At 39.1% G+C, this 22,635-nt stretch overlaps 1 protein-coding gene across 5 annotated transcripts in view; it reads right to left on the reverse strand.

Moving 5' to 3' along the window:
- Positions 1–22,635, reverse strand: part of NOL4 (nucleolar protein 4) — a 186,038-nt gene that overhangs the window by 97,113 nt on the left and 66,290 nt on the right. The window contains exon 1 of one of the 5 annotated variants that reach the window (XM_052704407.1): positions 330–440. The exons of the other annotated variants lie outside the window; for them this stretch is intronic. The gene's annotated coding sequence lies outside the window, so the exon portion shown is untranslated. Of the gene's footprint in view, positions 1–329; positions 441–22,635 lie in introns of those variants that run through there. 5 annotated transcript variants of the gene reach the window in all.

Below are 22,635 nucleotides of genomic sequence, written 5' to 3' on the forward strand. Positions count from 1 at the left end.
CACACCAAGCACGTTTCCCGCTCATTTTTTGGCACACGGAATCCCGAGGCACGCAATTTGTAAGGCACACACATCGTCACTAGCTCAGCTTTGTGCACCAAACGAGGTTTCCATGTGCACGTCTCACCATGATGCTTTAAAATTTTATCACCTAGATTCCAGGGAATTGAGGCTTTGAACCTGTCTTTGAAATAGCACCTAACAGGGTGGAACACGTTGGTATTCCACACACAGCCTCCTGCTGTCATTCCACTGTTGGCATGGGACAGTCTTCAGCGAGACTTAGAAAACCTCATCCGATATTCCTCTCTGGAGGATCTGACACTTACTGTGAATTCTGCTCTTCAACTTAAATACCAGTGTCTGTGGCAGGCCAATTCTATCAGTGCGGGTACAGCATCCCTCAGGCGAGGTCCAACCTTTCTCTCGCAGTGCACCCAGGGATTAGCTTGACTTCCCCTAAATTCTCTCCAGTGCACAGCGCGAGCTAATCTTTCCTGTAGGAAGCAGGAGATGGGGTTGCCATGGAAACAGAGCACGTTCTAGCAGTGGGACCAGGGAGATGAGCTGCAGAGACGACAGCAAAACATGCACTCAGCCTTCCTTGGGGGCACGGGCTCCTTCCTCCAGGATTTAATTCCCTTGCAAGTTCACTGGCAGGCTGGGAGGTTGATTAGCTGTGTGTTTTGCTACAGGGAGATTACTAGTTAAGAATATGCTTGAGAGATCAGAGTGTTATTTAATGCAACTGCCATTCTCGCTTATGTTACATCTGATTCTATAAACAGCTGTGAAACACCACTTGTTCACACACATCACCCCACACTCAGTCCATGCTAACGTCTCACTGTGATGAAGAAACGAAGCTGTGAGCCAAACCCTGTGCATTGGCAGTGGTTCCCCAGCATGTTATAACTGCATCTCTGCACACCCATCATACAAAGCAACACAGCGCTGTGCTGGGAACGCAGGGCTCACAGCCTGGGGAAGGCTGGGTGCTGACAACAGCACATCACAGTGCCATGCATCCCACACACACAGCACAATGAGCTCTGGAAGCCCTGCTTGTCAGGCAAAGGAAATCGAGTGATCCATCCTGCAAATAGTTATTTGCTGCTTCAGCATCACGTCTGGATCCCTCAATTTAAGCATTTCTTCTCAAGAAGAACAACAGAAAGCTTCTGTAGTCCCTGTGTTTCAATTATTGATGCATTTTTAATTATTCAATCAAATTTTCATGCAGAGGGGTTTTCTCTTAATATCTTTCGCAGCACCACACAGCATCTTATTGTGGTAAATTCCTGGAGGTGGGAGTACTTCTGGTCTAGTATTGAATGTGGAGTTGCATGTGGCAGGGGGATTGGAGATTCATGATCCTTGAGGCACCTTCCAACCCTGGCCATTCTGTGATTCTGTACGACAGTGCCTTCTTGTGTTATTGCAGACACAAGCATGTCTCAAGGAGCTTTCCCATTAAAGAAGCAGCAGCTCATAAGGCCAGGCTCAAACCATGCTTTTAATCATCCTTTTGCACAGAACCATTTCTGTACTCCTTTGTGCCCTTGCTCTTGAGCACTGATGTGCATGGCCATGTCCATCACACAGCAACAGCAACAGGACCACCAGTCCTTCAGTACCAGCAATGGCTTGCTGGTACTCAGCACTGAAAGAGCTGTAGATGAGTCAGATCTGCACCATCTGAAACCACTTCTCTCTCAGGAAATGTGGAAAGAACAGGGCCTCATGATGATCTCCAATACATGAAAATGCCCACAGACTGCATATGAGCCAGGTCTCCTGGCGTGGGGGTGGTAACACTGGGCCAGCATGTAGCTTTCCTGTGCAGCAAGTTGTATAGGAGGGCTAGAAGGTCAGTCCAAGCTTAATGTGATCTCAGCAGACCAGGTACTGCCAGGAATAAGGCTTTTGTAGAAGAGAGAAGTGGCCCTCTTGTAAAGGCACCTTGCTGCCTAGAATAGGAAAGGAAATTGTGGGGAAGTCCAGGAGTGAGCCCATGGACAAACTGTGGCCGGGATCAATGTGGGTGGACTTATCATCCATCTTTTCCTGCTACTACTGTCATTGCATTTGCAGTGAGGAACACACAGACAAAACCCAAACAAACAAAAACCATTCAGTGTATTTTCTCCACCTAGACAAGATTGTGCATCTCAAACACTGAAAAGTATGTGTTACACAATCCTTCCAGTTTTATGTTAATTTGAATCTCAGCATGTACCAAGAATATACACGCACATGTACAGAGTAGTATCACTCAGAATCTGCTGTCTCTGACTCATCCCACAGCTTGCTATGAAAATGAATTACACTACACACTATAGCACCTGTATTTATTATCATCTAATTAGTATTAGCTGTCTTCTTTTTTTTTCCCACTCTTCTACTCTTGTTCTACACAGCTGGAGAAATTCCAAATCATGTAAACGACATATGGTTTTGCTTTTAAAATCATCCAGCCAGAATTCCCAAATACTGAAGAATCTTTGGCTAAATAATTTTCAGCTCAAGAGACAATATTTTATCTCTTAAATTCCACTGGGAAACACTGATATTTGTAGGCAAGCAAACTGGCTTTGAGGGAAAAGGGCACACAATCAGATGTCGAATGATGTTACAAATTTTTTCTGTCACATGCTGTCTTCTCACACTGTGAAAGGGACATATGGCAGCAAGATTAATGCAATGAAAATACCTAGACTACTACTATGGTTAATGAAAGTAAGGTTCTGTTTCTTTTTTTGTTTCACAAACTGTAAGTATAGAAATCAGTAAGTATTGCCCTTAGAATGCAAAAATTCGTTTCTTAATGCTCATGTAACAAGTTCTTGCTTGCAAGAACTAAATGTGATGGCATCTATTTAAGCAATCTACTCTGATTAGGAAGCAACACATACCTGTACCATACCAGGAGCAAAAAACATTGCTAACACTCAAAATTACAGGTAGTAGCTCTTGGTCTTCACTAGAAGTTAGCTGGTACAACAGCTGTCATATTCCTGCTCTACCTTGCAGAATTCACTTTTTAATGAAAGTGGAGTCTGAAGTTTGTGTCCTCTATCTAGACTCTTGTTTGAGAGGGAATAAGTGGTGAAAGCACTTTTCTTCTGAACAGGACACTCACAGTTTAATGAAAAGATGTGGGAAGATATAGAAGATACATTTTGTCCTATGTTTCTACACAAATTCACATGTTTAAAGTAAACAAGAAAAAAGAAAGGAAAATAAGGCTATTAAATGGGTTCAACTTCAAAAGTTGGCAAAATAAGTTGAAGGTTTGCATTATTATGCCTAATTGTAAAATCACCATTTAATTCTCATTTTTATTTTATAGTTCCTCTACACAGCTATTCACAGAGTGTATCTGTGAGTGAAAAGGAACATCAGTCTTTTTTTTTTTTTTTTTTTTTTTTTTTAAGAACTATTCATTTGAGATTCAATTAAATGCTGGCCTTGAGCATAAGGTTTAAGGATACGTAACTCTTGCTAAAACTGAGCTACAGTGCCCATTACTAGAATCAAACCATTGATTTGAGACTTTTAAACTCCTAATTCCATATCTATTCCTTTCTCTCTTTCAACACCTTGGTAACTCAGATTCTGGCTTTGTCTGATGAATTCCTGATATGAACCACTGAGTGCCTTTCAGTTTTAGTGCAGTGATAAATCAAGGATGAGAAACCAGTGCAATTTGTATCAGCACCCTGTGATAGCAAACAATTTCAATATTCTAAGCACAAAACTAAATGAACAAAGTGAATAATCAGATTGCAATAAATACATAAATTGAAAAGAAAACTTTTGCTTTTGTACTTCAAGACAGTAACAAATTTGTTCTTAAACACAATCTTACTTTGGTAAAGTAACATATAATTTAGCATTTTCCTCCTGTACTTCTGTTCACTGGTTCATTTGAGCAATCGGGACTTACTTGCTGTACCACTTAAACTGTTTTTCTCCGACTCTGTTTCCTCTCAGTTCACTGATATTACACAAAGTTTACAAATAGGAGTAGGTATTAACAGAACCAGGGCTCAAGTTTGAATCAAAAGTTACGGTAAGCAATTTCACACTGCATGAGAGGTTATTTTGAAAAATGCAAAAAACACTGTGATTCCATTCAAATAGCCAATGTAATTTATACAGAAAAACTAAAACAGCCTGCACTTACAGAAAGTATAATATCATTTTGTCTTTTTCAGCCAATACATTGCATTTTGGAAATGTAGTGCCAAATGTAAAAGCAGTCACTGAAGGGATAATCAACCCTTGTGAGACATGGACAACACTTAATATTAAAATAATCATTTCAACATTGAAATCGTACATGCAAGACGAGGTCAGAAGTAAAGATGCAATAGGATGTTCTCATTTTCTGTGTCTTTTAAGTTTACTTTATCAGACCAGGAGTGATAGAGAGGCATACCACGGATAAACATGTGCTTTCAAGCGCCTGTTACTTATGTATTCCAAAAAATCAATATCATATGTTTCTTAAACAATGGGGTTGGATCAGGCAATCTCCATAGGCCCCTTCAAACTCAAAGATTCTCAAAGAACGTACATTACACAGGTTACTTTGTGGCAGTACACACTCTGATGAGTGAGACCAAAAATAAAAGATTACATCATATTTATGTCTGATAGATGGTCTTATTCAAAAGGAGGACACATACAGAAAATAACTCTGACTGTGAAATAGAAGTCATTATTTCCAGCAAGGGGCTGGAAAAGCATAGGAACAGATACCAGCCAAAGTCTAGAGCCAAGAGTGAGAAGCAAGAATACTTCCATGGTTTATCCTCCCATCACCTTTAGGTCAGACACTTCCTATGCATTTTGGCTACATTGTTAGATTTGTAGACCACACTTGGTAGTGAGCTTTAATCTTTGGATCAGCTAGAGCAGATTGACTTGTGTCCATGATGCTAAAGGTTAGACTTTGTCCACATTTAGGCCACCTCATCTGCATGGCAACTGCAAATTAACCAAATGAGGCAACAGGAATGATACAATCCTCCATATAGTAGTTGTAAAAGCATAGTAATGACATCACATTCTAATGTCCAAATCCTCAGCGGGACTTGGTTGACTTGTTCCCAAGAAAAGTCTGAATGTAAACTGCATGGTCATGATGTGTCCAGATCAGATCTGGATCTGCAAAATGCAGAAATACAATGAACAATCTAAAGATATTGCTCTTCAAGGATTTTCTCTCCATTATTTTTTCAGTTATTCTTTGAAACTCTATAAGCATTTAGCAGACATAACCTCCTTTTGTGATGTAAAAAAAAAAGTATCTTATTTATTCTGGTCATGATCTCTGATAATTCCATCACACATTTTGTATTCTGAGAGACAGCAAGTTAATGATGTTTCTTAATCTTCTCCATTTGAGACTTCATAGATGTCAGTTATGTTCACTAAAGTCATCCTTCCCTCATTAAGACAATTTTTTATTTTTGACCATCCGAATCACCTTCCCCTATACCTTCTCTTCAACACCCTTTTTGAAAAAGGAGGGCAGAATGGTACTGTAGATACATAAATTTACGTGAGGATGTTATGGAAACATACATATTGCTCTGTTGGACCAGAGGAAGTCCATTTAGCCTAAAAGCCTGTCTTTGGTGGTGGTGAAAAAGGAGATGTTACTGTTCAGTTTTCTTCTCTACTGTTTTCCTATTGTTCTCCCATTGTTCTCCCTCTCTATTAAGCTCTTTAGTCTGTTCTTTCTATCACCAACTTCATCAACGTTTGTGTACCTTAAATTTTTTCTCCAAATGCAATAACTGATCTACAGTATTGTATATGTATCTACAGATCCTATTTAACCCATATCTTTACAGCTATCACTAACAATTCATACCACTCACCCTGTTTGTCAGTCATCACTGAGCAATCAGCTGACGTTTTCATAGGTCTAGTTACTATTCCCCCACAATTTTATTTCAAGGTGCTAACTACCAGTTCAGAGCCAGCGTGAACTTAGGGTTATATTTCTTTATTCTTTACATTCAAAACAGATTAATTTCTTATGTCATTCTATTGCCTAGTACCAAGGAATTCTTCAGTAACTCCTTACAATCAGGATTTGTTTTATGATCCTGAGTAACGTTCCATTAATGATCTCTTCCCACTGAGAAAGCTAAATATGTACATTCCCCGTGTCTGATTTTTCAGTTAATGGAAACTACAGCACCTTGAGGAGGAGCCTTGTTAAATGCCTTCAGGGGGTCCAGTGCTCAAACCTGCAGCCCTGACCCCTTTCTATTGTAGATGTACCTTATATCAGCCACAAGCTCAGTGACTCATACGCTAACAGCTTTTGCTTTTAACACGTTTGAGCTCCCAACTCTTCCTCAGTACATTGTATGTATATATCATACTATTATGTACTCCTGCATAATAAATCTGTTCTTCAGATTGTTTCTACCAACGTGACCAGTGAAGACCTCTGATTTTTTCATGTGCAGTTCCCTGGATACTGGCTGTAACACTGAAAAAATTCACATCTGCCATCTTCCCTCTCAATGTGAGATGTTTTGAAGGTCAGATTGTTTATATCTACCTAAATATAAGCGTTAAACTGCACATTCCCAAACAGCAAATTCAAGGCACAGTTATTTAAAATGTTTATTTCAAATGTGACCTAGGTATTATCACTAAAAAGTTGCATTTAGCACCATGTTAATGTAGACACATGTTCAATAATGTAAAATCTATTTATAATCTGAGATAAGTCCCTATTTCTAAATTTGTTTTCCAAGCTCAGTGCTGTTGTCTTTTCTACACAGCATCAAAACATACCCTCTGAAATTATTTCTTTTCTTTATCTGTTGCTTCAAATATTTACATTTAACTCTACTAAAGAAGATCATTGATTTGTTTTGATTTTTGCATGTGAATTTTGCTCTACAACCTGTCTTTATGGATAATCTTTGTGCAGACAGGGCTGACTAACATCATCCTGGGCTTCTCACAGAAAAATAAATGAACCAGATATTTATTGCTTTCTTCTTTAAGTGCTGATAACTGCAGTCAGAAAGTAGCACCCCTACACTAAAGTGTACACAATATTCAGTCTCACTTTTTCAGCAAATTTTATAAATCAAGTGTTCTTTGGAAGCACAAGTGAAAAACATTAGAGCCAAGGTTATCTTCTCCTCCATTTTACCAGTTTATGGAAAGAGTGAAGCCAGGAAGAGACACATACTACACATCAACTCCTGGCTACATGGCTGGTGCCATTGTGAGGGTTTGGGGTTTTATGACAATGGAACCTTTTATGAAGATTATAATCTTTTAAGGAGCAATGGGATCCACATGTCTAGAAGGAGCAGGGCAATTCTGGGGAACAGGCTGGCTAACCTTAGTGAGGCACACTTTAAACTGAAGGAATTGGGGGTGGGGTCCATAAGGGCAACGCATATGCCATTGCAACTGACTGGGGAATGCACCAAGACAACAGAAAGAGTAATAAATTTCCTTAGTTCCCTAGCTCCTTCTCATGACAAAAGGCAGAAAAGGCCAGCCACCTGAAAAGTGAGTATGCTTACGTGAAATCTTCATTTCTCCCTCTAGGGATACCTTCACCCTCTTCCCTGGAGTATCTGTATACTAATGCACTTAGAATGGGAAATAAACAGGAAGAATTAGAGATCTGTTTGTGGTCACAAGGCCATGATCTCATTGTGATCACAAAGACATGGTGGGACAGCTCACATTACTGGAATGCTGTCAAGGATGGCTGTGTCCTTTTTAGGAAAGACAGGCAAGTGAGGCAAGGCAGTGGAGTTGCTCTTTATGAACATATTGAGCTCCACCTAGGGGTGAATGATGATTGAGTAGAGAGCTTGTGGGTGATAATTTAGGGGCAGGCTAATATGGCTGACACTGTTGCGAGTGTGTACTACAGGCCACCTGATCAGAAGGAGAAAGTTGATGAGGACTTTTACAAACAGGTGGAAGTAGCCTTGTGATCCTGGGCACTGGTTCTTATAAGGGACTTCAACCATTCCAATACTTGTTGTATTAGCAACACATCCAGGCATGCACAGTCCAGGAGGTTCCTGCCATGCACTGAAAATAACTTTCTAATACAGGTGGTGGAGGAGCTGATGAGGAAAAATGTGCTGCTGAATCCTGTTCTTACAATGTCATGGTTCTATGTTTGTTTGTTTGTTTGTTTTATTTTGGGTTTCAGTATTCCACATCAAAACACCATGTAGTGTACGGGGCATTGAAGTGTCACTGCCCCAATTCCAAGTACCTATCCCTGTACATTACAGCAGTCACGGGATCTGGCCCTTCCGGGTGGGGGGGGGGAGGACTGGTAACAGAGGATGCTGAGAAGATGGATATACTGAACGCCTTCTTTGCTTCTGTCTTTACTACAAAGACTGCACCTAGGGAGTCCTAGAACCTGCAGGTAAGAGACTGAATTTCGGAAATGGAAGAATTTCCCTTTGATCAAGGAGGATATAGTCAGAGACCATCTAGCCAAAATCAGTGTGCACAAATCCATGGCATGCATCAATATAAGTTAGGGGATGACCTGCTAGAGAGAAGATCTGTGGAGAAGGACCTAAAGGTCCTGGTAGACAACAGGGTGGCCATGAGCCAGCAGTGTGCACTTGTGGCCAAGAAGGCCTAAGGGATCCTGGGATGCATTTAACAAGAGCATGGCCTGCAGGTCAAGGGACGTGATTCTCCCCCTTACTCTGCCCTGGTGAGGCCACACTTAGCATACTGTGTCCGGTTTTGGGCTCTCCAGTTCAAAGAAGACAGGGATTTCTTAGACAGAGTGCACTGGAAAGCCACAAAAATGGTAAAGTACGTGGAGCATCTCCTGTACAAAGACTGAGAGACCTGAGTCTGTTCAGCCTAGAAGACTGTGAGGGGATCCGACCCATGTTTACAAACATCCAAAGTGCAGGAGCCAACTGAGTGAGGCCAGACTCTTCAGTGGTGCATAGTAATACAAGGAGCAATAGCCAAAAACTGGAACATAGGATGTTCCACACAAAAATACAGAAGAACTTCTTTACAGTGCAGTTACAGAGACCTGGAACAGGCTGCCTAGAGAGGCTGTAGAGTTTCCTTGTCTGGAGGTATTCATGATCTGCCTAGATGCCTACCTGTGTAACCTACTGGAGGGAACCAGCTTTAGCAGGGAATTGGACTGACTGATCTCTAGAGGCTCCTTCCAACCTTCACAATTCTGTGATTCTGTTTTTAAAAGGCCAAGTGTTTATTGTTTGAATACTGGAAAAAAAAAAATCAAATAGAACAACTAGTTAAGAAATAAAACAACCCTAATTGGCAACAGCTTTATAAAAGTAATTTTTGCCTCACATGGTATTTATTATATTATAGAATACTGACTACATTTTAAAGATTACTACATACGCTAGAACTTTCTTCTGCCCCATTCTTCCATGCACATCTTTTCCATTACTTCCAAAAAAAAAAAATCCCACAGCCTAGTGCAATTACAGAAGTTATTATCAGTATGATAAGTTGATAAACATTTTTTATAATCCTCATAGTTTCAAATGAAATTAATTTTAGAAGCTGCATCAAATTTCCTTTCTGGTACTCCCAAGTCATGTCATTACAGACTTTGGATGACCTACTGTGCATTTCAGTGAATATATTTAGGTCTGCTTTCAGTGTAGCATGAAGTCTGATTTTTTCCTAATATAATATTAGATCTTTGGGGGAATTTTATAGCTTCTTCTCCTAGCTATCAATTTAAGTTGCAGTTTAGGAAAAAGAAAAAATATATATATATTAAAAATAAGCTGAAAGTAATAACCAACAACATATTGAGACAACTGAAAGTTCTATAAACAAACAACTCTGAAAGACCAAAAAAAAATGCTTATTTCCCTATTTTGCCAGGCGATAAGTTATATTTACTGCTCTTTGAATAGCTTTATGAATTCAGAGCTGGAGAAAATATTTAAAGGAATTTCTATCTTAAATATCACAGAAAATTACAATTTTTACATATACCATATTGTCTCTCAATATTTCTCCAGGAGCTGTTAATTACAACAGACACATAGAAGAATCAAGATGAGGGAACAAGAAGAAAAGCAGTACCACATTAATGGTCCAGCAACATTTGAGCTCTTTATTTCTTAATATCTATGGATGAATATTTGATGTAAGACCAAGAGTACCAAAATTAAAAGTGAAGGAATGTATGTTTTTCAGTCCATAGCTATAAAAAGTGACGAGAAAGCAGTGCCAGCCATTTCTGGCTTCACTGGTAGGTGTATAAAGATCAATTCTTTGGGTCTGGTAGGAGTGTTTTCCAGAGTAAAAATCTCAGACAGGAATCACAAAAGCATGATTCATCTCACCTGGCATTAGACTCAAGTAATTAAATAAAGAAGTTATTCAAAGGACACCAATCCTGTAGTAAATCATTTATGTACTGCAGATAAGAAAAATAAATAAACAAAAGTTCAGACATGAGAACATTACCTGGGTCATAACCTCAGCTGCTTATTCATCTGCAATCTAATTTTCATAAATAGACATTAAAGTTGAGGAACATCTAACAGGGACAGAATGGATATGGAACCATAAAACTTAACTAAGAGGAGCATCGTAGAGGAGCATCAAAGCTCTGAGCGCATTTAAAGCACAGAGCAGGAGATGCTATGACACTCACTATAAAGGATAGTGGACTGAGATTTACAGCCTGAGATGGGACACTTGGACAAACAAGGAAACAACTGCTCAAAACCTGAGCACTGACAAAAGAAATCTTGGGCTCCCATGGTGCAAAACTGATTTCAATGAGAAGTGCATGGCCAGGATTAGGGGCCTGGAATCCCAGTTGTCTGCAGAGGCTTATGTGGGTTCTGCATAACTCTGCTCCAATGGGTGACTTTAATAGTACTGTGACTTTCTAATTTAAGAAATGAAAAATGTGCAAAGTTATACCAATTGCATGATAGGGTGAGATAGCCATATCTTGAGGAATTCAAGTGCCACTTCTTTCCTAGTCCTCTGTACACTGGCTGGCGGCCCTGACACAGAAATATTGCAAGCCTAATATTTCCCTTACTGAGTCAAAATGAGTGAGGCTACCTTTGATGGCTAGTCTTAGTAGCAGCCTAGCCCAGCCCAGCCACACAGAGAAGTGGTGAGACGTGTGGGATATTGTTAGCTCCTATCTGTGCATCACTTCCCCATCTCCCCCAAGGAAACATGATTCACAAAGACTGTTAACCACCAACACTCAGGTTTTAATACATCAAAATAAGGATGGCAACATTTTGCCATGTCTTAAAATTGGAAAAGATTTTCACTGAAAGAACCAAGTCTCTTTTATTATTTTTTTTTTTTTCAATTCTTTTCCTCATTTTCTGAAACCAGATCACTAAAAGGCTATGGATACTCAGAGACAGAATGTACTAGAGGATACTGGTTCAGTGGTGGAAGGATGGATGTGTTTTCTTGGTTTGCTTTTGCAAAGCTGGCACAAGTGTTTGACATTGAAGTAGAAATGTCTGGCAAAACTGCTGAGAACACCTGTATCTCCCTCAAGCTCTGCCTCCAAGGCATGTCTGAGTGCATCACTCCTTGCAGCACAGGGGAGGCACATGAGGGTGACACAGGTGATCAGGCCAGTGAGACCACAGAGCAGCCATCACACAGCTTGGGAACATCCAAGCACATTCTGGAAGGCACACTGAGTTCAGGCAGTGGTTCCCTCACAGTTTTCTTTTTCTTTTAAAGCACACTATCGAAGAGAATGAAGCTTTTGTTTTAAAGCCACCTTGTTGCCAGCTGAGAAAGGTTAAGGAAAAGAGAGAATGTGTCAGCAGAGTATAAGAGAGGAATGAAGAAAAAAGGGCACAAGTGAAGAGCCAAGAACTTCCCTCTTCCTATTTCTCTGTGCTCAAGTAGCTTTTCTTTTGTTTGTTTGTTTGGTTGGTTGGTTGAAGCATTTCTGCTTAGTATAAGTGCCTGTGTAAGTGCACTAGTGTTTACATGCCCTAGCTGCTGTCAAGTCATTGCTAAGGCAGGCTTTGTACATATACAGAGTCAGAAGTCCCTAGCCCAGAGCCTACTGCTGAATCAAGCAAGACAGAAAATGGATGGATTTCAAGCAATAATACCACCTTCGTTCTCCAGGCAGCAAAAAAACCAAAGGGAAATCAAATGACTTACCAGGGCAGAGATGACTGGGAAAAATAAGCAAATCTGCTGGATCTTATTTCTGCATCCCTTCCTCTGCATCAGAGGACAGTGTGCACACTGGTTACTTCCAGTATTTTTGCTGCTTAGTCATTTTCTCCTAACATCCCAAAAAGGGCAATTTTGTAGTGGTGCTTCACTTCTTTCTGTCTGATCTAGTTGGTTTGGCTGGTTCTTTTAGTGACCACTTCTGCATCTAATACTATATGCTCTATTTTTTAAAATAAAACAAGTTGTAAGCAGTAACAAACTGAACGCCTGAGGGTGGTTGAAATGAACATATTTCTACAAAACAATCAGGTGAAGAATTCTATATTAGGCAAAAGGGGTAGGTAAAACAGAGATTCAGGTAAGACTCAGCTTTTATGATGGTTTATTACGATAATTAGCATAATGGATGCTGAAAGTCAAACAGCAGGCTCATAATACAGCATGTACTGAGCACTGCCTTGTCTTCCTGTTTTGCTACACATTCCTCCTCTGCTACTCTGTTAGTGGAAGTAAATCTTCCTACCGCCTTTAACTGTAGGACTTTGTTTGCATGATGCTACGTAGTGTGTCCTATCAAGGGTTTGACAAACAGGTGATATCTGGACATCTAAAAGCAAGCACAAATAATCACAATGGATCAAGCAAGGATTCATTTTGCTAAGTATCCCAATTCAAAGCAGATCAGAGAATCACAGAATCACAGAATCATAGGGGTTGGAAAGAACCTAGAGATCAACAGCCTGCTAAACCAGGTTCCCTACAGTAGATTATACAGAAAAGCATCCAGGTGAGTTTTGAACATCTCCAGAGGAGGAGCCACTACAGCCTCTCCAGGCAGCCTGTTCAGTGCTCCCACAGTACAGAAGTTTTTCCCTATGTTCAGATAGAACTTCCTGCATATTAGTTAGTGCACATTGCCCCATGTCCTATTGCTGGGCACCACTGAAAAGTGCCTGGCCCCACCCACTTGATTTCTGCCCTTTAGACATTTTATAAACACTGATCAGAATCCCTCTCAGTTTTCTCTTCTACAGCTGAACAGTCCCAAGTCTCCTCAGTCTTTCTTTGTACAGGAGATGCTCCAGGTACTTTATCATCTCTGTGGTTCTCCAGTGGACTCTGTCTAGGAAATCCCTGTCTTCTAACTGGAGAGCTCAAAACTGGACACAGTCTTCTAAAAGCAGTATCTCTCAGAGCACAGCAGAGAGGGAGGATAACCTCCCTTAATCTTCAAACCTTGTTCTTGTTATATGCACCCTAGGATCCCACTGGCCACAAGGGCACACTGCTGGCTCATGGCCAACCTGTTGTCTACCAGGACTCTTAGGTCCTTCTCCAGCAGATCATCCCCTAACCTGTACTAGTGCATGCAGTTATTCCTCCCCCAGTGTAGGACTCAACTCTTGCTCTTGTTGAACCTCATGAGGCTCTTCTTCGTCCAACTGGTCTGTCCAATTGGCCTGTCCAGGTTTTGCTGAATGCAGCACAGCCTTCTGGTGTGTCTTCCCAGATTCTTCCCAGCTACATATAATCAGCAACCTTGCTGACATTGTATTCTATCACTTCATCCAGGTCACTGAAAATGTTGAACAAGATCAGTCCCAATACTGACCTCTGAGAAATACTGCTAGCTAAAAAGCCTCCAATTAGACTCTGCACCACTGATCAACAATCCTCTGAGTTCTGACAGTCAGCCAGTTCTCAATTCACCTCACTGTCCACTCATCAACCCCACATTTCTTAAGCTTACCTACGAAGATGTTTTTGAAGACAGTGTCAAAAGCCTTACTAAAGTCAAGGTACACAACATCCACTGCTCTCCCCTCAACTACCTGGCCAGTCATTACATCATAAAAGGCTAATAGAATAATAAAGCATGAACACTCTACACCCTTGGTTGTAGTAGTCAACAGTCCATGTTGACTGCCCTTGCTAACCTTCTCTTCCCCTTCCTGGAGATGACATCCAGAGTAAGTTTTTTGATCACATGCCCAGGGACAGAGGTGAGGGTGACTGGCCTGTTGTTTCTCTGTAGGTCGTCCTTCCTCCCCTTTTTGAAGACTGGAGTGACACTGGCGTTTCTCCACTCATTTGCCATTCTTCAAGACGCTTCAAAGACAATGGAGAGTGGTTCGGCAGTCCCTTCCATCAGTTCCCTTACTACTTGTGAGTGTATCCATAGGGCCCCATTTCTGTGCACTGTGTATACCAAGATCATTTATGACCAGATTCTCCTTGACCGAGGAGGAGTCTTCCTTTCCCCAGAGTCTCTCTCTTACTCACTGTTCTGAGATTCTCAAGGGGCAATGTTAATGATAAAGTATAAAGAAGACATTCAGCAACTTTGCCTTCTCAGTGTCCTCCATTACCAGGGCACTCATTCAACAGCAAACCCACATTTTTCCTTGTCTTCCTTTTGCTACTGACATGCTTAAAGAAGCTTTTCTGGTTGTAACTGACCTCCTCACAGATTTAATTCCAAGTGTGCCTTCGCCTTCTTGTTGCATCCCTGCATGTCCTGACAATGTTCCCATATTCCTCCCAGATGCCCAGTCCCCTTTTCCGTGTTCCATAGACTTTTTTTCTTCCATTTTAGTTTATCCATGAAGTCCTTGCTTGTCCAGATGGATCTACTGCCACCTTTGCCTGATTTCTTACTCTTAGTGATGCACTGCTTTTGAATTTAGAAGAAGTTATGCTTGAATGTCAACCACCGCTCTAATCCACGGGATATTTCCAGGCAGGTCCTTGAAGAAGTCAAAGTTGGCTCTCTTGAAGTCTAGGGTTGCAATCCTTCTTATTTCCTTGTTTCTTCCATATAAGATCCTGGACTCCACTATTTCATGGTCGCTACATTTAAGGCTTCTCCAAGCCTTCACATTCCCATTCAGTCCTTCCTTGTTTGTAAGAACAAGCTCCAGCAGCACACCTCTCCTCATTGGCTCCTCCATCACCTGCATTAGAAACTTATCTTCCATGCAGTGCTGAAAGATGTTGAGAAAACAACCACATAAACAGTAAAATATACGATAACCCTTATGTTAGTACATCCTTGAAGCTTCCAGCAATAATAGTTCAGAATCTACTCCGAGTAAAGTTTTCAAAAGCTATATTGAATAGCCACCAGTGGTTCTATGCTTAAAGACCATGTTTACTTCAATTTTGAATTGTTCATATTTTTGCCTTCTGAAACATTCTGTGACAACAAATATCACAACTTGTTAATGTCCTATGTCCAAAGACATCTTTTGAATCTTATGATCTCACTGCTTGGTCTTCTTATGAAACGTTGCCATTTTTGACAGTATGAGAAAGTGTGGAAGAATACCATGTGACGCTTAAAATTCTACAGATCCTTGTCATAACACTTTTCAGACCTTCTTTTTTCCGATCAGAAGAATCCAAGAGTTTATTTAATGTCTCTTCATTCCACATTGCCTTGCATTCTAGTCGTTCCTCATTGTGTCTCTTCTAAGTCCAGATCATCTTGTTTTTGTTCTCTAACATCAGTTTTCAAGGTGCAGCAATACAGTAAAGTTCAAGGAAGCACAAGAAACATAATATGATAAAGAATTCTACATGAAACATTTTTAAAGTGTCTAAGTAGAGTTACTAAAAGTCCTTGCTACTTCTTAGTAGCTAATATTCTTTTGTAAGTACCTAAAAGTGTGATTGTTTTTTTTTCCCTCCTCATAGGGAAAAGAGATTCAAATCCACTATTCATCCATAAACTATCAAACACAAGGGCTTTTTATAAAGATTCTTCTCCAGAAGAGTTTTGCTTGTACAAAACCAAAAAATTCTCAGACACTTGTCTGGATTTTTCTTATTGGATTGCCAGGCTGTTGGAAACCAAGCATTGTCTAAATAACAAACCCTACATACTTAGAAGGAGTAATTCAAAATGTGTACAAAGTGTAGTGAAGACCTGTCTGCACACAGATTAAAAAAAAAAATCCTTTTCATGCTTCCTAGCATAATTTGTTATGCATACATATCTCAGTTTTTCAGCAGTGTGCAAAAAGCTGAGTGATTCCAGAGTACACTGAACTTACTGCAAATGTTTGGTGCATTAACAATAAATCTGGTGTATTCAGGATGTATCCCACTTACTATGCACATACAAACTGTAATGCTCACATCAGTGGCTCTGATGGACTAGACTTACAGAACAGGCTTTTAAGATACACATATGTCTCCCCAGCTAAGATATATCATGCAGGAATACAGTAGCTTGCCTTAACCACCTTCTTCCCCTTTTGTCATGGTTAACAACAGTGAACTGAGGAAGATAATCAAAGGAAACAAAGAAGTAGAACTCTTGTTGAGATAAAAACTGTTTACTAAGGCAGAAAAGGAAGGGAAAAATAACAGTAATTAAAATTATATATAAATATGTGTGTGCATTTATACAAAATATATGATGCACAATGCAATTGCTTATAGTCCCAGCTAGTCCCCTAGGAGTGGCTTCTTCCTCAGCCAGCTCTCCTTAGTTTTACTGTGGTGTTTTTGTTTGTTTTTTTTTCCACATGATGTCAGAGTTATCTGGTATGGAATATCCCTTTGGCCACTTAAGGTCAGATCTCCTGGTTCTATCCCCTTCCAGCCCCAGCTCCTCACTGTCAGGATAGTATAAGAAGCTGAAAAACTCAAATGTCCTTGGCCCTACGCAGCACTGCTCATCAACACCTAAAACATCAGTGTGTTATCAACATTATTTTTCTCCCAAACGCAAAACATCACACCAGCTGTTATGAAGGAAATTAAACTCTAGCCCAGCTAAAACCAGGACACCACCTTAATACATACCACTAAGAAAAAAACAGAAAACATGCCACAAATGATTTCAGCTTTCATATTATAAGGAGAACAAAACTTCCTAAGGCAGGTCAGTCTCAAAAAATATGAGGTATATACAGCTTAAGTTAAAGAGAGAAACAGGTAGGAAGCCAATGCTGCTCAGTCAGTAAATTATAAAGGATCAAAAGGGGATGCATCTTAACAGTGCTTTCATATTAAAGGTGCTATAGTTAAGGTTTTCAGATTTTTCACTGTAAGAAAACAGAATGGCAGTTATACAGTGATTACTATTCTAAAAGTTCCCAGGAGACAGCATTTATTTAAGTAGAAAACAGTTTATAAGGATAACCTTATGGGAGATTCAGTACATCTCTTCCTGAGCTTCCCAAGGGGAAGGCAATCAGACTCAGACAACCTCACTTACAATCTCACAGCATCCTGAAGCACAACACAAACAACATCAGGCAGGACATTCATTCAGGACAAGCAGATAGCCACTGCCATTAGGTTATCATAGGAATTAAAGGCTTCAAATACAGGCATCTTAGCATTCCAGCCACTGAATCTATCGAACGTATGAAAGCCATACATATTGATATGTATAGCACTCAATGCCTGGGGGAAACCCTTTCCCAGGCTTGCTTTCTCCCAACTTGCCACACACAAACCCAGGTCCTGTCTCTAAGTCACAGGCCTGAGGGCTTTCTATTCATAGCCTCCTTTCCCTAAGTAAAATACACAGTACAATGATTCAGTTAATAAAACCAGCACCATAGATGGCTTTCTCCAGTATGTTATCTATATGCAGTTCATTGAGTCTATGATATTTAATTAAATCACTTAATATAAATACAATATTTAAATATTTTAAGTTGCCAACATTTATGTTCTCACACAAAATGTGAAAAGAACTCCAGAAATTGTTATTTATCCATAATTTTCACTCTCCTGGTATGAGGTCCCCAAATGGGAAGTCCCACATTCTCCAAATTGTTCCAAAATTCTACGTATGTATGTACATACACTTACATTTTTATAACAATACTCTGTTTACCAAAATGGATTTTTGCATTTCGTTTAGGTGTTTCCTTGGGTCTTGCTTGAATAAGCATTTCTGCATAATGCTCTCTTAAAGCCAACCATATTCTCTGGAGAATTGAAACAAAATATGAAAGTGAAAAAAGCTTTTAAAATCCTCAGGATGCTTTCATTGTGAATTCAGTCAAATCTGTTGGCTGTATCTTTGAGTTTGAGGAATGGCTGGCAATCTTGCAGTGAACAATATCCTTCTCATTTACTCCTAATGCTTGAAACGTATTTCTGGCTGAGGTTCCTGCCTGAGACAGGGGTGAGCATAGCTAGTATTAATAAACTGTCACTTGATTTCTCATCCCCTCCTCATAGGGAAAAGAAAGCAGAGAGTGGGAACTTGCCACATTTTACCCAAGGGAAGGAAAAATAATTTGCCCTTTCTTTCTTTCCCTCAAACTTGTTACTTGCAGAAGCAACAACAGCAACAGACATGAAGATTTGGAAAGGTGAATCAACAGTTCTGGAGCAAGTATAGCCAGGAATTCAAACATCTGGAAAAAAATGCCTTGCTAGCTCCATCAATTCTGCCATATAAGTCCATTTAAACACTGTATTTTAGAGTTAAAAAGAAAATTGTTTCCATTAGTTTTGCTGCATTGAGACTCTAGAAGCAATGCCCCATTAGACACATATAATTTACATCTTCTCTTATTTAAATATGAAAAACATACTGGTCCCTTCTCGTGACATATCTGGTACTTTTTCTCTCCCTCACACTAATTGTTTTCAGCACTCATTCCTCTCAAGTACGGGATGGAATGCTTGGAGGGAAAACTAAACAGTCCAACTATTTGGCCTGTTGTACAGTATTCAAAGAACAACTCAGGGTTGTTGATCATCACAATTTCTGTATGGGGAATTTAGCACCAGAAAAATGCCTACAGACTATGGAAACAGCAATAATAATAGCAATAATAATAATAATGCAGTAAAAATAATAATCTATTGCTTTTATTCAACCAAGGCTTCAAGCTGAGACAGGAGGTGGTGCACAGACAATAATGATAAGAACAGATAATGGCAGGAGAATGTTCTCTTTGTCCTAACATGCCATATCTCTTTTGCTCCATCCAGTTCTTACATCAAGAACTCAGAGTATGAGGAATGTGTGGATACCTTCATTAAAATTGATGGACAGACTTGGCCATCTGATTTTTTTCTATTATATTAAGTCTGAGAAAAAGCAGATTTTATAGGCTCTTCCTTTTCTTCAGCTGCCAGCCACCTGCCTTTCACCAGACAGTTAACTGAAGTCACTACACAGTCATAACCCTCATCCTTCAGTGAGGGACAAAAATGAGGTATGTTATCTGTGTATTAACAAGTTGAGGCATGCGGGCTGCTGTTTTGTGACTGGATTAGTCCACAACAAAGAGGATATAAAATCATTTTGCTGAACAGGAACAGAGAAATCATGTTTAATTCTATACATTATTCTGGTCTCATGTATCATTTCACAACCTGGACCAATTCCCTACAAACCCTAGGTAAGGAGCTCATGAATCAGGGATAACTATGACTTACTACATTTTGTTGTTGTTTTGATTTTGCTCTGACTTAGAAGCAGTATTTGTCACCTGACTGCTGGGAAGTCTCTGGAGAAAAGTCATTAATGTAATACATATCAGCCTTTTTGTTCCAACAAATACCTTCCTGTTCTTGTGATGAATAACTTGGCCTACAGGAAATACAGTAATCTAATTCCCACTTCTTGTTAGAAATTTAAAAAGTAACAGTAAGATCATTTAAAAGAGGGATTGAAGATTGTTTTACTTTTTAGAGAGATAGAAATCCTCAAAGGCAGATGGAATCCAATAAGGCCATAAAAAGCCATTAATTGTAGGGCAATTTCATTAAATCATTGTTTGCTGTAAGGTTAACCACTAAAAAGTATTTTGTCCAGTGAATTACATTATAATATACTTACTTGGTGAACATACTTGGGAAGAGTTTTAGTCACTTTTCCTTTCAGTTGCAGATTTTACATTAGAATTCTTCCCTACTTCAGCAAAATAACGCTCTACTAAAAACAATACTAAGAGGTTAAATATTCTGAGAATTAAATTATGCACCTCACAAAGCAAACAACTAATGCTTAATGAGGAGCATTTTCCATTTTCTTCTGGATGAAGCAGTTTTAATACTTGAAGAAATAATTGATGTTGGCAGAATTTTGATATCAGTAGACCTCTAGTGGCTATTACAGTAATTGGTGATTACATGACTTTTTTTTTAATATTTTCTTCAAAAATTAATACAAAAAAATCTAACTAGCAAAACTATGATAAAATATTATTAAAGTAGAAGAAAAAAAAAATAACAAGCATCTCAATTCACAACTGTTATTCAATACGTATTTAGAGGCCCAGTTCTGGTTTTAATGATTAATTTAATAATCTAATAGGTAATTTAACTTTAACAATTAATTTAAAATTACACAGCTAAACACCTTTTCAAATCTAGTCACCAAAACCCACACCTGAGTCAGAAGCAGATGTTTTAAAATTTCCTGAGATTAACTTAAAAATATTTGCCAAGTGCTCTGAAAGATAGTATTTATATAGTTATATAATATATATAATATATATTATATATATATATATAAAATATATAGTATTTATAGGTCTGTCGCACACACACTGTCCTTTCTCAGTTTGTTCTCTGGTGGGAAGAAACCCAGACCCGCAAGTCAGAGTTGTCTTCAGAGGCCTTGGGTCAGGTCCCAGGCTGGATCAGTAACTGTGGGACAGGAAAATGTGCTATAGCACAGATGGGTGAGTCAGATAATTGCTATTTGGTAAAATATCCATTTTAACTGCCCTTCATTTATTATGGCATAATTGACACACTTCAGTGCCTATAAACAAGTGTAAAATACATAGGATCCCTTGCAGTGATTTAGTAAAGAAACTAATAAATGACAGGTCTTGATGACCTTTGAAAAATCAGGCTTCATTAACTTACTGCAATTTCAACGGATTTGGTGCCTGCATATGGGACGCTCAAAACTCAGAATTCAATATTTTGCTTATTTAGTCTGCCTATATGACAGCTCACTATCTTGGTCTTGTCATGTAATGAGTTAAAAGTCTTTTATGATATCTAGGCCTAACAAACACTTCACTGATTGTTTAGATGGCATTAAATATATTCTGCTCTCTGAGAATCCAGAAGGATTTTATTTCCAAAGCAGATACACTTGGCATCTTGCAGCATTAGTCAGAAAGCAGTATGAAATTTAAACTTTGATCACCTCAGTGCCCATTTAAGAGACTTTGCTTTAGTTGGTCTCCAAGCTACTTCCAGATTATTTCAGATTGAGAATAGATACAATTTTGTTTTCTCAACATTGTCTTATATTTAAAAAAACACTAATTCAAAAGAATTCTGCTAAGTAAAAACAGTTGGGTTCAACAGATTTGTAGTGGGTTCTCCTTTATATGCTGGTGAATAACTGGTTAATCATATGCACAATCAGAAAAGTAAATTTTTGCTTAAAAAACAGTCCTGTTTCACCTATAAGTGAAATCCATGCCTTTGGATGGACTCTGTAGTGATCAGAAAAACATAATTCTGTACCACGTTTTTAGAAAATACCAATTTACAACATAATTGGTAGGTAGAAAACATCTATACAAAGCATTACATATCTTTGTGTGCACCACAACACAGGATTTTACAAAAGAATTTAAGACCTACATGACCAAAGACAGATTGTTTTAATGAAGGAAATGTGGAAATGTCCAAATGTCCAAAGAAATCTGAGCACACACTGGGAAGCACAATGATCTAAAATGTGTGTGCCACAGTCAAGTCCCTGGCTTGAGGAAGAACTTCCAATACACAACCATTGAAGCTGTTTTTGACTGATTATTGTAGGCTAAGTGGTTCAAAAAGAGAGCGTTTAAAATATCTGCAGCTAGGCAGTCATACTTCCAAAGGGTTCAGCATATGATCCATTGGCAGTCAGTGTCTAATAGTTATCCGTTCAGATAAGATGATGGTTGTTTATTATCAAATCAACTCTTTGCCTGAGGGTGTTGCCAAACTAGTTAATGGTAAGTTTGGCTGAGCAACCTGGATAACACTGGAAGCAATTTTACTCTGCAGAAACTGCTTGCTGTGTGCCAGCAGTGAAAACCTGCTGTTGCAAAGCTGATTAAGCCATGCTAAAACAGCGATGCATATTTTTTACTTTAAACAGAAAGAGCCCACATTATTTGATTAATTTATCTACAAGAATTCTTTGCAGTCCTAAGATGTAAACACACCTACAAACTGGAAACTCTTAAGAAATATCTTAGTTCTTCTATTGAACACTTTTTAGGATCTTAAGATAACTTGGAAGTGCACCATTTATTATTTTTTGAACTCTATTGAAGTAACATTTTTCTTTGTCAGTATATTAGTTAGATCTTTCAAACCCATGAAAAATACTATCTCCAAGCGAGATGAGCTTACAGCTCAAACGATTCTTGACACACTCTTCCAAGACAAACCTTCATTCAA

This window comes from Tympanuchus pallidicinctus, unplaced genomic scaffold (assembly GCF_026119805.1).
Source record: "Tympanuchus pallidicinctus isolate F22 unplaced genomic scaffold, pur_lepc_1.0 scaffold5, whole genome shotgun sequence".
Classification (NCBI taxonomy): domain Eukaryota; kingdom Metazoa; phylum Chordata; class Aves; order Galliformes; family Phasianidae; genus Tympanuchus; species Tympanuchus pallidicinctus.